Here is a 15,998-nt window from a genome sequence, read left to right as displayed (position 1 = left end):
TTGTTGGTGGGGTAAAAAATAGCGTATTTATGGCTTAGGGACTAAGTCATTTGCATTTATCAGCGGGAATAGCTGTAGTTCATCTACTACTTCACAGCTTCAACAAGAGGCAATAAAGGATATGGTGAACCAACAGTTAGATACCATGCGAGTTGAGATGGAAGCTAAACTACAAGCTGAAAGAACTCAAATGCAGGTTCAAATGCAAGCTCAAATTGCAAGTTTGATGGATGAGTTGCGTCGCAATGGCATGTTATCCAATCTAAGTACTCAAGCTCAACATTCGGCTAATTCAAATGATGAAACCTTAGGAGATGATTAGATTATATTTATTAATATATTTGGTACTGGTTCTAATGATGTAACATAATACTACTATACTTTTGTTGTTGTTATTCACTTTGAATGCTTTAATATAGTATATTTTATAATTATATTATTCAAGTACTATATTATAGGTTTAATGCATGTTTTTTATATTAATTAGCGGGTACAATTGTTTTATTAATTTTCAAAATTTAGGGACGGACAAATATGATATTAAGGTAACGAAATAGCAACCAAAAAATCCGTAGTTAAATTTAGCGACGGATATTTCTGTCACTAAGTTGTAATTAAATCACGTTCAATTCAAATAATAATAAAATATTAGCGACTGATAATTTCCGTCGTTAATATAACGACGGACGGTAGTGACGGTCATGTCCGTCGCTATATTTAGTGACGGACAAATTCGTAGCTAAGCCGTTGCAAATCTCGTCGCCGGAGCATAGTAGTAGCACTTTAACGACGGAATTGTTGTTGCTTTAGTGACGGAATTTCCGTCGCTAATTATGGCGACGGACTATTCCGTCGTTATTCGCTCGCAATAGTCGTCTTCGGATCCGTCGTCGAAACGAATTTAACGACGGATATATTTCGGCTAGCGACGGAACTGTCCGTCGCTAAGTCTAGCGATGGAAAAAAAATTGTCTCGCTAACTTTTAGCGAGGAGGGTTTTTGTGACGGATGGATTCCGTCGCTAAATACATTAGCGACGGAATACGTCCGTCGCTATTCTTGTGTTTTTTTGTTGTTGGCCTTGTTGGCCACAATAACGATTGTTCTGGGACGTGACTGTGGTCCCGTCCGTCGCTATTCTTGTGTTTTTTTGTTGTTGGCCTTGTTGGCCACAATAACGATTGTTCTGGGACGTGACTGTGGTCCCCGATTGTTCTGGGTGGTCTCTGACAATTATCCCCGATTGTTCTGGGTGGTCTCTGTTGGGTACTATTATATAACGCCAACGGAGGCCACAACACAAAGAAATTACATTGTAGGTAGGACGTGCTTGGCTACGAGATTACATTGTAGTATCTATTCACATGCTTGGCTACTGAAGCACAAAGAGCTTACATTGTAGTATCTATTCAAACATACTTTCTCAACCTAATGAAGCACAAAGAGTCAACACGCCTCCACTAAGGCTCGATCTCATGACCTCCCACATGAGAGAGATCACTACATACCATGTGAGCACAAGGTGCTTGGCATTTAGTTATATTATTAGTTAGTCATCATTCATTTCGAGTAGTTTTTGGAAGCTAGTAGTTTAAGTTTTAGAATGATTCCAAGTCCTAGTATGCATGGGAAACATTGTAGTCTCTAATATTATAGGAGGAAACACAATTTTATTAATGCAGCCACAACCACTTACCTACAACTACCTATATATGAGTCCTCGCTCGGGTATGCAAGTGGCGGTTATGAACGAGAGTGTCTCCCAAGTTTGAAAATATTTAGCTATAAGATTATTTTTGTTCATTGAAGAGTTTTTTTTTTTTTTTGAAAGCAACCAATAATAGTATATATTAAAGATAAGCTGAAATAGAGTCAGGAGGGATTGAATCTCAATACAAAGCAGCAGTCTGATCAAAAGCTGTAGAAGCTAAAGTATGAACTAATAAATTAACTAATCTAGGAATAAACTTAACTAAGCAGCAATCGAAAGAAGATAAATAGGATCTGCAACTATCAATAGCATAACCGACCTAAGAATGAATTAGACTAGCGGCTGAGTACAAGTAATGATGTAGGTTCAAACAGTCCGTGAGAATCTCTACCGACCGTTCCCCTCGATCCTTCAACCAGGCCGGACAAGGCTTCCTTGCATTCATTAAAGAGTATTTAAATGAACTTACAAAGAAAAGAAAGTTACTACCTTGATGCTTTTTGACTTAACATCTTTTTTTCACTTATTTGATGTGTGCTTTTAATTTGGGAGGAAACTAACGAATTTACATATTTATCCTTTCATCACTGTTAATTTTAACAGCTACCTACTTGAGCCTTAAGGTGGGGGACTAAAATGGCCACCAAACAAACAATTTAGGGACTAAATACGGTCACATGTATAATAAATAAGAGACTAAGTTAGTTATTCAAGTATAATTGAGGGACTAAAATAGCTACTTTTTTACTTTTGTTTAAAAATGTAATACTTTAAAACAAAATATAATGTTAGAAATAAATTGAAGAGTTTTTTTTTGAATGCTACTGGCTCTATTATTACAATATAGTCTGTTCATATACTTTCCCAACCTACTTAAACACAAAGAACCAATAACGCCTCCACTGAGGCTCGAACTCATAACCTTCCAAATGGAAATCCAACCCAGATACTATTAGATCTCATAGTCTTGTTAAAAATTGAAGAGTTATTTATGAAAAAAATTGTAATACTTAATACAAACACAACTCATCTCACAGATGAAGATTTGTGCGACGATCTTATAGTAAATTTTATCTTTTTTATACGGTATATAATTAGACTAATACAACCTGGCAAATTATGCTGTGCATCTGTATGATGCAAAAACGACGTCGTTTTAATAAAACGCGCGTCTCCCCTTAAAAAAAAAAATCAGGTTCGATTCCCAGCAACAACATATGAACTAAAATTCCATAATCGATGAACTATAATTCCATAATAGATGAACTATAATTCCATAATCTAATCTATGAACTAAAAATTCCAGAATGAATGAACTAAAATTCCATAATCTATAAACTAAAATTTCAGAATCGATGAACTACAATTTCATAATCGATGAACTATAATTCCATAATCAATGAACTATAATTCCATAATCTATGAACTAAAATTTCAGAATGAATGAACAATATAATGTTGTTGCTGGGAATCGAACCTGAATTTTTTTAAAGGGGAGACGCGCGTTTTTTAATAAAACGACGTCGTTTTGGCATCCGTATGCACCATGCATGGTGCATACGGATGCACAGCATAACAATTGATACAACCTAGTCAAGCCAACTCGACTAATCTAACAACTTAATTGAGCTGACCCGATATCCATATCAAATTATTATATATTTTTTTATCTCAACCAAATAATTTTTTAATTTTATGAAACTAAACTGTCAATAATTAGTTTTGATGGGGTGAGGACCCCGGCCCAGGAAAGATTGGCCCAAAGAAGAGAGCCCAAGGCAGGAAAGGTGGGCTAGCATCGGGAGAAGCCCGGAGGATGCTTGGGCCGAGTCCAGGAGTCGGCCCAGGCCCAAGTACGGGGACCTAGCTCGGGATAGCTAAAGAAGAGCCCAGCAGGAGCTTGGGCTGAGGGCGAGGAGTCGGCCAGGCCCCAAACCCAGAGAAAGACTCAGCTCAAGGAGCCGTTGAGATCATCAAAGAGACTCTTAAACAGGGAACCGTTAGAGCATTAAAAGACTGGACTTGGTCCGGCTATTATGATCTTGAGAGAGCCGTTGGCCGACTCAGTAAAGACGACCAACGGCTCGATACTTAATTAGTCTTGAAGTCGGCTATTAAAGGCCTTCAAGTCAGTGGGGAAGGAGCCGCTATATAAAGGCTCCTCCACTCTTGTAGAGGGGGGACATGAAAAGAGAACCCGGAGAGGGAATAGAAGAGATTTTAAGCAAGCATTTCCTTTCTTTTGAGACACTCATTTTATTGAAAGGTGTATCCTCCAACTAAAAGTTGTGTTGGACTTCTTTGGACCCGAAAACCCAAAAACCATCAAGTTTAGTTGGCGCGAATTGTTATATACGCTCATTGCTTAAGAGAGATCCTAGGAATTCTAAAGGAATCTAACCTAGTCAAGAATTGCATATTCGCGTGGATTCATGGTATGTTCTCTCTCTATCTGTCAATTCCAAAGTCTTCGCTACTTCACTTGGATTCCTCTCTCTCTCATCCAAAGTCAATGGATGAAGCCAGTCAATGTTTTTTCTTTTATTCATTTATTATTTCCAATTAATTAATAGCTGTATTATGGTCAAATTCTCTGTCCTTGCTGCAAATGATCGCTGCCGTTATAGTAGACCAAATGCCTAGATATTGAGTGTGAGATTATTTCATCGTATCTTAATTTTGATTTTTTTTTAAAGGATTGATTGAATCTAGGATAATCATTTTATTACTCAGAAAAGAAATAATAATAATTATTACAAGAAAATTTAATAACAATTTAAAACAAATAAATTGTTATTTATAATAAATATTATAATATTTATTATATATAAAATTGTGATACTATTTATGATAAAATTAATTGTTACTAATAATAAATATTATAATGAAATTGTAATACTTACACCTCCAATTGTTTACAATCCGATTGTTATAATAGACAAGGATTCGTAAGACTGTCTTACGGATCTTAATCCGTGAGACGGATCGAAATCATAATATTTATTGTAGAAAATTTAATACTAATTTGAATTAAAAATAAATAGTTACTTATAATAGATATTGTAATACTTCTAACTGAAATTTTGATACTTACAAAACGCACCTCCATTGAGCATCACATTCAATTGTTTACAACTCGGCCCGTTTCACAGATCCATAAAATGGTCACGCACAAATTTTTGCCGTTCAAATAATGATAAAACTTTGTGGGTGAGCAAAGGAAAAAGAAAAAAAATATCTCTTTCCTTTGCTCACCCACAAAGTTTTGAATTCTCATACCAATTGGCATTAAAAATCAAATTAGGAATTGTCAGCCAGCCAACTGATCTTGTTTTCACATGTTTGAAACTTAGGAGGGGTACAAAGCTCCTTCATTGCATGGCTAGTATAAAATAACAGTGAGACTCGGCGAAAGAAGTTTGGTTTTTTGATCTTTTGATCCCAAACAATATCTTTTCTTCTTTACAAAAGGTCACTTCTAATTCTCTCACATTTTTATTCACCGAATCTCACAGAATCTCTTCCATAAAGTTAAGGTTCTTGACGTTGAATATTCACATGCTACCAAACAAGAGGAATTGAAGCTATACCTCCCCCACTAGATTTAATAGATTATTTTTGGACTTTTAATTATGTGAGAATTGAATAACTCTTTTATGATATACGGTGTTTATATTAATTATTTTGAGCTACATTTTAAATAAATTCAACACCGGGACTTATTCCATTTCTAAAATCCTAAATTCTCGGGTACATTACGTACCAAGTTTTGACCCAAAAGTCAATTTGAGTAAAACCGGGAGAAATCGGAGAAACCTAAACCAAGTGGTCAGCTAGAAATTATTTTTGAAAAAATCTATTTTGATCCCAAAACTATTTAAAACTATCCTTATAGACTTTGGTCCATGTTGCATGGTGGACCACAAGCTTCCAACGCCTTCTCTGATGCTTTTGACCATTAAGATAAAAACCCCCGATTGAACAAACATTTATACATATATAGGTATATCCCTACTATTCAAAACATATTCTCCTAAACTTATATATATATATATATATATATATATATATATATATATATAGAATAAGGCTCATATGCGGCAGTGGCTTTAGGTGCGGCGGTGCGGTCATATCAGCGTCGTCCATTCTGCTTAATCTAACGGCAGCGGCTAATTTCTGAAGATTTAAAGATTTAAGCGCGTTCTGGTAAGTGGGGGGTGTTATGGTAATTGTAGTGGTTATTTATATCAGTCGCTTGTCAGTATACACCAACAATGTTAACAAAAGACAATAGTGTTAGGAAAAAGCACAACAATGAAATGCACAAATACACCAAAAAACACACAACACACCCAAAAAATACACCATATAACTCACCACCCCAATGGTGTATTCTGAACACTGTGTGATGCTTTTAGTCATACCTAGTGGTGCGTTCTGGTGATGCGTATCTAATTTGTGCATGTTTTTTTGGTATGCATTTTCTAACATGGATGGTGTATATTTGTATAACTATTAGTGCGGTCGCACTGACCGCTCGAGAAGGCACCAACACGAATTCTCAAGTACACCACAGTAAGGTTAATAATGCACCAATAATGAACATAAAACACACAACACTATGATTTGATATATTCTGGTGCCCAATGACGATTTTAACCTTGCAGTTCGCGTACTGTGAGAACGCGCGCGAAAATATCGGAAAAGCCTTGATGAATGTGATTCGTTGGATTTATCTAATCTAATGGCCTACAATTAACCGCATCGCCGCACCTAAGTGCACAGCCGCACTTGAACCTTCCTCTCTCTCTCTCTCTCTCTCTCTATATATATATATATATATATATATATATATATATATATATATATATATATATATATATATATATATATATATATATATATATATATATATATATATATATATATATATATATATATATATATGCATTTCTAAAGTATGTAGTAATCCCAATTATATTTGTATGCTACACTTACACGCACATCACTATTATTATTATTATTATTATTATTATTATTATTATTATTATTATTATTATTATTATATCATATCCTAATCACCTTGCCTAATCCTAAATAATACATATGTACCCTAACTATGTTAATCCTATATGTTTACACTTAGCGTATCCTAACCCTGAAATATTATTCCGTACAAATTACATTACTCTTAAATATATATCTCTTGAGATAACCCTAATTCTATATATTTCCTCCTCGCATAATCTCTCTGTTGTCACTCCTATCTCCCCTAAATAATTAAAAACTTTAGCTTCATCATCGGGTCATCAATTGATTCAAGAACTAGCAATCAAGGATCTTCAATTCTAAGTTGTTTGGTATAATAGATTTCTGAGCTTCTAGCTTAGAGGCAAGATTTATGTCCACCTAAAATTAATTTACCCCAAAGTAAAACCGATTTTTCCTAAGTGCTTGTGTGCTCAAATTCTGGCAAGATTTCTCAAAGATAAATCTTTTAGTATTTATGAACATAGGTTATTTTACTCGTAATTATTAAAGAACATTCTTATGTGAGTTGCATGTTCGAATTGTAGGTGGAGATTTATATTTTATGTATTGTGTGTCAAATCGGATAATTCACATGTTTGTGTTGAAATGCATATCCACATCCTTTCATATATATAAAGCATGTTAGACAAAACTTCATGTTATAAGGCATCCCACTATGCATATACACAATGTTATTAATTGCAAGCAATCTGTAGGCATGTGCCAATACTTGTATACTTAGTAGGCTATGAACAAACCCGTATAACACCTCGTGTATTTATGACATAAGAATTAGACCTGAAATGTTCGTTTATGAATTTTGGTGAAATATTTCGTATGTGCTAAACTTTGGTATTTCATATTTATGTAACTACTTGTTATGTGATTATTCGTTATCGTAAAATCTGTGGTGTGCGATATGAAGATTTTGATTCAATTGTCTTCCCAAAATTTATTTACCCCCTAAGGAAACAAAACCCTTTTTCCTAATCGCTTACGTGAAAGTCTTTTCCCCAAAAATCGATTCTTGTTATTTTAAGTGACTATTATATGACTTATGACCTTCCAGAGTATATATGACAATTATTTGGTTATGCCACAATATTTAGTACCTGAACCTATTTGTTGAAAATGCACTAGTTTAACATGTTGAATAGTACGCATATGTGTTATGTGATCACATACGACTAGTTATTGTATAGGACTCAAAACATGTTCACATGCCTTCATGCTCTATGCCTATAGACTTAGGAAGTTGTATATTTAGCATAATTGCGGTTGCATACATAGGTGTGCCAATTTGTAGGTTTTGCATATAACATAACAGTTAATCATGAAAGATTATCGCATATAATATGCCTGTTATTAATATTTGGTGCATTATGTCTTAGTACAACGAATTAGGAATAAATCCCGTACATGTGGTATTTGGCTTATGACATGCTAAATTGTACGTTAAATGTTTATATCCATTCATGGTTCGCCTGTGTTGATATATGTGCATATGGTATGGCTATTCAAATTGGCACACGTGTGGTATTAGTCCCTTATCTAGGCACGTAAGTAAACATATCTAATTGCATGTTCGGTGCATCTTATGATCCTACATGTTTAAATCGTTGGAAATTATTTAAATGCCGTAAGTAAGACTTCTATGATGTGTTTATACTCATGAGAATTGCATGCTCGTAGCCTCCTTATTTGGTATGTTTCGTTAGTACAAAGGTTATAGATATAGGGGCAAAGTTAAATGTGTCGTTTGGGTGTAAGAATTTTAAAGCTTGGACGTACGACGAGCCGAATCCCTTTCTTCCTTTGTCAAACGGAATACCGTCTCGTTGAGAAATTTCTTCTACCACTTCAAACTTCGTTCTTGACACCTTCTTTCAATTGACTCGTACCAAGTGGCAACCTTATTCCCTAAGCTGCAAACTTTAATTCCGTTGACCCTATTCCTATTTAACATTGTCCTCAAGTTTGAAACCTAAAACTCCCATCCCCTTCTCCCTTATTGAACCAAGTTTTCCCACAACCCAGTTTATATATATATATATATATATATATATATATATATATATATATATATATATATATATATATATATATATATATATATATATATATATATATATATATATATATATATATATATATATATATATATATATAATATTTCCCCTATGTGCTACCATACTAATTTTGACTCGTTATCCCCAAAATAATTTTTAAGCTTCGGAGACGAAGCTTCTTGTAAGGGGGAGGGTGTAACACCCCGTGTTACGATCTTCAAACCTGGATTAATTATGTAATTAATCCCGTTAAAGAATAGTTTAAAAGGATTTAATCCGGTCAGGATCTCTTAATTAATTAATATGGCCCACGGAGGACTGTGGACCCTTGTCTATATTAAAGACCTTAAACCTGTTAGGAATAATAAAAAAAAAAAAAGTAGACCTTTTACTATTCAGATTCTAATTGGGAATCCTAGACCTATATATCTGTTAGGAATAAAGAAAGTAGACCATTACAATTCAGATTCTAATTAGAATCCCTAACTCTATAAATAGGGGATTAGAAAGCAATTAGAACCCTTACCACCCATAGTTATATTACACGAAATTATTCCCAAGGGACCGGGCCAAGAGATTCCCCACCACCAATTAGGGAGAAGTCTTAGAAAAGAACCTTAATAGCCAAGGGAGGATTAATTAAGGCTAATTGGTAACCCATGTCTTACAAAACTTATTTTTCTTGCTATATCTTATTTATTGGCTCCTTTGATAATCGTATGTATGTTCTTGTGATTGTGTCTTGTTAGAGCTTGTCGTTAGGAAATTGTGGTATGGATTCTTGTTATTCCTGATATTCTTGGTGGCCCTGTGTGGTCTTGGTATGTTCTTGTATTTAATTGTGCTTAGAGCTTGTCTTTAGGATTTGTACGGTGAACCTTGTTATTGATAATGTTCTTGGCATTCTTGGGTGGGTTTATGCATGCTCGGGTGTTATTCTAGGTTTAGGTTTTGTCATTGAAGCTTGGTATGATTGAGTTCTTGAGGTTCTTGATGATCTTGAATTATTGTGCATTTATTCTTGGTTCGTAGCATGATTGGTGCTTGTATTTGGGATTTAATTGTGTTGGTTCCTTGGCTTAATTCTTGTGGTTCGAGTCCATATCGTTGTTGTTGTGTATTGGGATGTATTCGGACTTGGTTTTGGGTTTAACGGATGAATTCCCGAAGGGGAAAAATGCCTGATTACCATCGTACCAGTAGGGGGGTCGGTGGGGGGACGAACCCACACCAAACCACCCGCCAGTACAAGACCACCGTACCAGCGGGTGGCCGGCGGGTGGTCAACCACCCGCCGTGCACCCGTTGGACGTAGCCGTACACCCGCTGGAACGGGGCAGCATGTTGCGACGTTTTGCCCCGTTCGTTGTTTCCCTGTGCCCCGTTGTGCCCCGTTTAATGTTAATGAGTCTCGTTTGATATTTCGGGGGCCGGTTTAAGAGTTATGAGTCGTGATTATTGCATGTGGGTTAAGTTAGTATCCCGATTTACCTAGGATGAGATTTGTATAATCCCGTGTGTGTCTTGTGGTTGTCTCGTTATCTTGGGATGTAGAGTTTAGGTTGTATCTTGTGGGTTGCGTGTTTATGTTGATGTCACTTGTTGATGTGATTGTTGTGCCTTCCCTTTGATTGCCCCTTACTATGTGTTGATGTGTATTGATTGTTTTTGTTATTGAGCGGTGGCCACTGTTGTTGTTGCGTATGTTGATTGATTGATTGTACATGATGAGAAAGAGATGTGATGGGTGGAAAAAGATTGTTGGAGTTTGGCACAACGAGTGCCCGGTTATTGTGCTGAAGGCACAAACCATTCGGTTATCGTGCTGAAGGCACGGACCACCTTGACTTGGTTGCTAAAGGCATGGGTCAAGTTATAAGTGCTGTGGTGTCATGTCAGAGCTATATGCACTGACCTCATGTAGTGGTGCTAGAGGCACGGACCATGTGAATGGTACCGCGGAGCGATAAGATCGGTGGTATGTTGGAGATATGTTGGAGGGGAGACATGAAGTGCTCCGGAGGGATAAGGGGGTGGCGTTATAATGGTGGCCTGGAGGTACATGTTGGAACTGATATAAGGATGGAGATGAGTAAATGTTGGAACTTGGTATAAGGCTGGATTGTGATACTAATGTTGTTGTAGCCTTTGCTGTCGTTGTGCCTTGTTGTTGTTATTGTTTGTTATTGTTGAGTTTGGTGGTTATCTTATCTTGCGAGTTAGCACACATGCTAGTATCTTTATGATGATTCGTAATGCTAAACATGTTGTTGTGTCTGGAGTCTTGATCTCGGTTTTAAAGCTAGAGTTTGTTTAGGATTATATATGTATTCCAGTCTCAAAATGGTTTGCTTATATCTACCTATGTTGTACTTAACGCGTGGGAGTGGGTTACCAGCATTATTCGCTGACGGTTGTTACACCGCATGTTTTTCAGGTGCAGATCAGTAGCTTCAGAGTGCGCTAGATGGATACGAGGACCTAGCTTAGTTAGTTTAGTATTTGTTGGTTGGCCTGCGTGCATTGAGTTGTACTCGACTATGGAATTATGGATTTATGCTTTGTTCAGTTAGTTTAGCCTGTGCATCTAAGTTCTCTAGCTTAGATGTGGCATAGCACCCCGACTCTTATGCCTAGTTTATGCTCTGTTTGGGAATTAATGTTAGATTCGCCTTTATTTCGTAAGTCTTAAATGTTTTAAAAATTAGGGGTGTTGCACTTCCCCCCATTTGACCAGGTGCATTATCTTCTAATCCTCCTTATCGCCCTATAAGAAGTCTCTGTAAGTCTTATCTATGTCATTGTAAACCACAATAAAGGTCAATGCTTATCGTGTGGATCGACACTTTATAGAGTGTCGATTAGACTAAGGTCCTGCACCCCACTATACTCAGCGAATCAGCCTTCTAGCTTGCCAGTTTCTTTCACATGCCTTCCAAAATATATGAGAACGTGTTTGCAGAGACTCGTTTTTGCAAGATGGGAACTCATAAGTATCTGCCCAAGTGAATTGTGACTGGATACCCGCAATTTCCCCCATTTTATGCTTGGTTTTGTTATCAATGTTATGAGAACAAAAAAAAAATCTGGGATTTAGAGTGATTGATTTTCAAACCTGATTTATTTGAGAACTTATCCAGACAACCCATGATGACTTTTATCTGTTTCTCATTGGCTTGTCCAAAGAGCATCAGATCATCCACGAAAAAGATATGAGTTAACACAATCCCTCATCTGACAATTGACATTATCTTCTATTGTTTGTTGTTTGACAATTGATACTATCTTCTATTGTCTGTTGTTTACCTTTTCCTAGATATCCCAAGCTAGCCTTTCCATAGCTAGGATAAAGAGATAGGGAGCAATTGAGTCCCCCTAGCGCAGGCTCCAACTCGAGCTTACCACCATTCCAAAAGGATCAAAATCGAATTTTCCCTAACCGAAAAGATGATGAGCTCAATGAACACCCGTAGGAACCTAAAATCGAAGAGGACTAGCTCCAATACCCCCTAGTTAATGCTATCGTAAGATTTATATAGATCTAGTTTGATAATCATGGACCATTTTTTCCCCCGTTTCTAGTTCATGTTATACACCTTATCTTGCATCAGTATGATATTGACGGTAAATATGTTACCGAATAATATAATATAAGAATAACATATAATATTGATTCAGTGTTTCAGTCCAGAATATTCAGCGTGTGTCCCCTCTCATCCAAGAATCATCTACTTATACATGTCTACTAACGGTACGTAACAGCTATATCATAATGAGGGGCTGAACCATTATTTCCCTGTCTTGAATGAGCGGGGTAGTAAATCACCGTAGTAAATGACTGCTGCCGGTTGGAGTTTTGTCCGTTGGATTTCCACGTGGTGCCGGGTCAGGTGCTTGTTGACAACCCGAATCGGGTGCTTGACCCATTACTCTATCACCAGCCCCCCTATTCCCGAGTCTACGGATGTGCATGAGCTGGCTTGGGAGTAAAATTGCATCAAGATCCTGCTTTTTTTTCTTAACCGAAGCCAAGGAGGTGCGATCTCGGCTCGGGATTCGGCCAGTTTTTGCCGAAGCGGACCTCGGCCAGTTTTGGCCGAGGCGGACTCGACCATTTTGGTCGAGGAGGATTTTCGCCGATGCGGACTCGACAAGTTTGGCCGAGGTAGACCTTGGCCAGTTTTGGCCAAGGCGGACCTCGGTCGATTTTGGCCGAGGCAAACTCGACAAATTTTTTTTTTTTTTTTGTGTGTGTGTGTGTGTGTGTGTTTGTAGCTTACTTCGACCGGCTGTAGGCTCGGTCAAAGGTCGGCTCTTCCGTAGAGTAGTAAGCGAGGTTAGACCTAGTACTATTCCTTAGGGGGTAGCGTTTTCGTAACCAAACTTTGAGTTTGACCAAGAAACGCCCTTTCGTCGGGTAACTAGCTAGACCGAATCCAGTGCCTGCCCTTAGGGAGTAGAGTGCGGTAATTAATAATTTTTTCTCTATTTTTCTTTGCATTCTTTCGACTAGGGCCGACTCATTAGGGGCCGGCTTAGGGCTGGCTGATCAAAGTACCTGCGCGTGGCCGGCTCATCCAAGTGCCGGCGCGCGGCCGGCTCATCCAAGTGACAGCGCGGGGCCAGCTCATCAAAGTGCCGGCGCGCGACCGGCTCATCAAAGTGCAGGCGCGCGGCCGGCTCATCCAAGTGCCGGAACGCGGCCGGCTCATCAAAGCGTCGGTGCGCGGCCGGCTCATCAAAGTGCAGCGCGTGACCGGCTCATCCAAGTGCTGGCGCGAGGCTTGCTCATCAAAGTGACGGCGTGCGGCCGGCTCATCAAAGTGCCGGCGCGCGACCAGCTCATTCTATTCGTCCATTTTCTCTATGAGTGATTTCTGTGCTACTCTACTTTCGTGTCGGCTAGGGCCTCTTGTGGACGAACCCTCGGCCCGCGATCCCATCCTTTAATACGCGGGAGCCCTCTGTCCCAACCGTTCCAAGGCAGATTGGGAAGGGCCTGGTCGCCGTCTGGCCGATCCACTTCTTTTGGCGCCCTCCTCTGGACCCCTTATCCTGGTGTGACGTCCTGCGTCCCTCGCCGCGTGGGTTTTGTCCTGTTGTTGTTGGGTTTCTATCCTTCGTGGGGATTCCATCTCTACTTCTTGGGGCCGCGGTGGGGGCACTTGGCCTTGCAATCACGCCACTACCTGAGTTAGTGGGGTCACCGCCTGCTGGATGGCTTCGGCGGTCGCTTGGAGGTTCATGATTTGGTTTGTTCCTCCATTATTGAGTTGTTCTCGGAGGTCCTCAGCCCTCCCGCTATTGAGTTGTTCTCGGAGGTCCCCTCCACGATTGTTAGTGAGTTGGTCTTGACGATCACCTGGGGCATTGCCGCTGTTCAAGTTGCGGGAACCATGGGAGCTGCCGGATCCTGAGCGTGCCATTCCTTCAAGCTTGTTGTTGAAAGAGAAATATGTATGTATTTGCCTGCTTGAGAATTGATCTCAGGATAAGTATGTTACCAGATAATATAATATAAGAATAACAGATAGTATTGCTTCAGTGTTCCAGTCCAGAATATTCAGCGTGTGTCCCATCTCATCCAAGAATCATGTACTTATACATGTATACTAACGGTACGTAACAACTATATCATAATGAGGAGCTGAGCCATTATTTCCTTGTCTTGAATGAGCGGGCCGGGGTAGTAAATCACCGTTGGAGTTTTGTCCGTTGGATTTCCACGTGGTGTCGGGTCAGGTGCTTGTTGATAACCCAGGTCGGGTGCTTGACGCATTACTCTGTCAGACTGATTTCTCTTCTTCTTTCTCGGACTTCTTGGCTTAGAGTGAAGGAGGCAATGGAGGGATTAAAGATAATCAGGTGAATAGGATTCTATTTATATGGTTCAAAACCCTAGGTGAATGTATTGGCTGAGAAGGGTATTTTGGTACTTTTGCTTCATAAAACATCAGGCTCTTCATTTTAACTTAAGCTTAGGGTATAAAAAATAAGTTTATACATCTTTGGGGTTAAAAATAGATTTCCTATAATGATGTTTCTAAATAAAAACATTTGGTTCAGATTTCACAAGTTCCTCTCAGGTTTCACTCAGATTGACTTTTTGGGTCAAAACTTGATACATAAATATACCCAATACTTGGGATTTTCAAAATAGGCTATTATTTGGTGTTGAATTAATAAAATCACGATTTAAAATATTTAATTCATACACATACTTTAGAAGAAATTTTGAAAGATTGAAAATAATTATTTTGAGATTTTATAAAATAGAATTTAGGAAAATAAATTTTGGGTTGTCACGGTGAGCCCACCTCCCTAACGAACTCAAGAGAAATTGGGACCACCTGCACCAAGATTAAACAACCCAGATATATTAAAAGCATAGATAAATTTATTTATTGCCGAGGGATTTACCTTCTCACTCCCCCATTGTTCGTCATCTGTAGCGATGTTATTGAAATCACCATGGGTGATCCTGGTTCATCAAACAAGTTCGCTTAATTTTTACAATCACTCCAAAACATATCCTTGGCTAACTATTTTGGTTGAACATAGGCAAAAGAAACTCGAACAGAGGTCCCAATAATTTCCCTAGCAATCACACAATTTATCTTTGATTAATATTATATTTTTCATTATAAGTATTGCATTTTATATAAATTTGACTCGTCACACGAAAAATAATCTATGTAGCACTCTCACAGAGACATCCATATTTCAATAGAAAATGTTGGGTGGGATAAATTCCATTCATTCGATCAAAATTGGAGGCTGGACATAGAGTACCATTCATCAAGGTGAATTGCCAATCATATACTAACGTTTGCAATATCATGGAACATAATTTCTGCACTATGTAGTAAACAATTCATATTAATCACACAACATAAACATTTACCACCCTATGTAATTCTCAGCCGTAGATATATTATATGGGAGTGGACCAAACTATGTGCCATACTCTTGCAAAGTTCCAATGTCGATGGTTCAAATCATGCCGCACGTTATACTTTGGAAAGTATCACCATATCTACCAAAAAATGTATTATAAATAAAATCTTTACAACGACTTTCACCACAAATTGAAATGCCAGGGTTTTATAAGGCAATATTTGTTATTTTTAATATATTATTTATTTTCAGAAAAATATCAAATAAGCCACTAAACGTATTATTTTTGT

This window comes from Ipomoea nil, unplaced genomic scaffold (assembly GCF_001879475.1).
Source record: "Ipomoea nil cultivar Tokyo-kokei standard unplaced genomic scaffold, Asagao_1.1 scaffold2939, whole genome shotgun sequence".
Lineage (NCBI taxonomy): Eukaryota > Viridiplantae > Streptophyta > Magnoliopsida > Solanales > Convolvulaceae > Ipomoea > Ipomoea nil.
Note: the sequence above shows the minus strand (reverse complement) of the source record.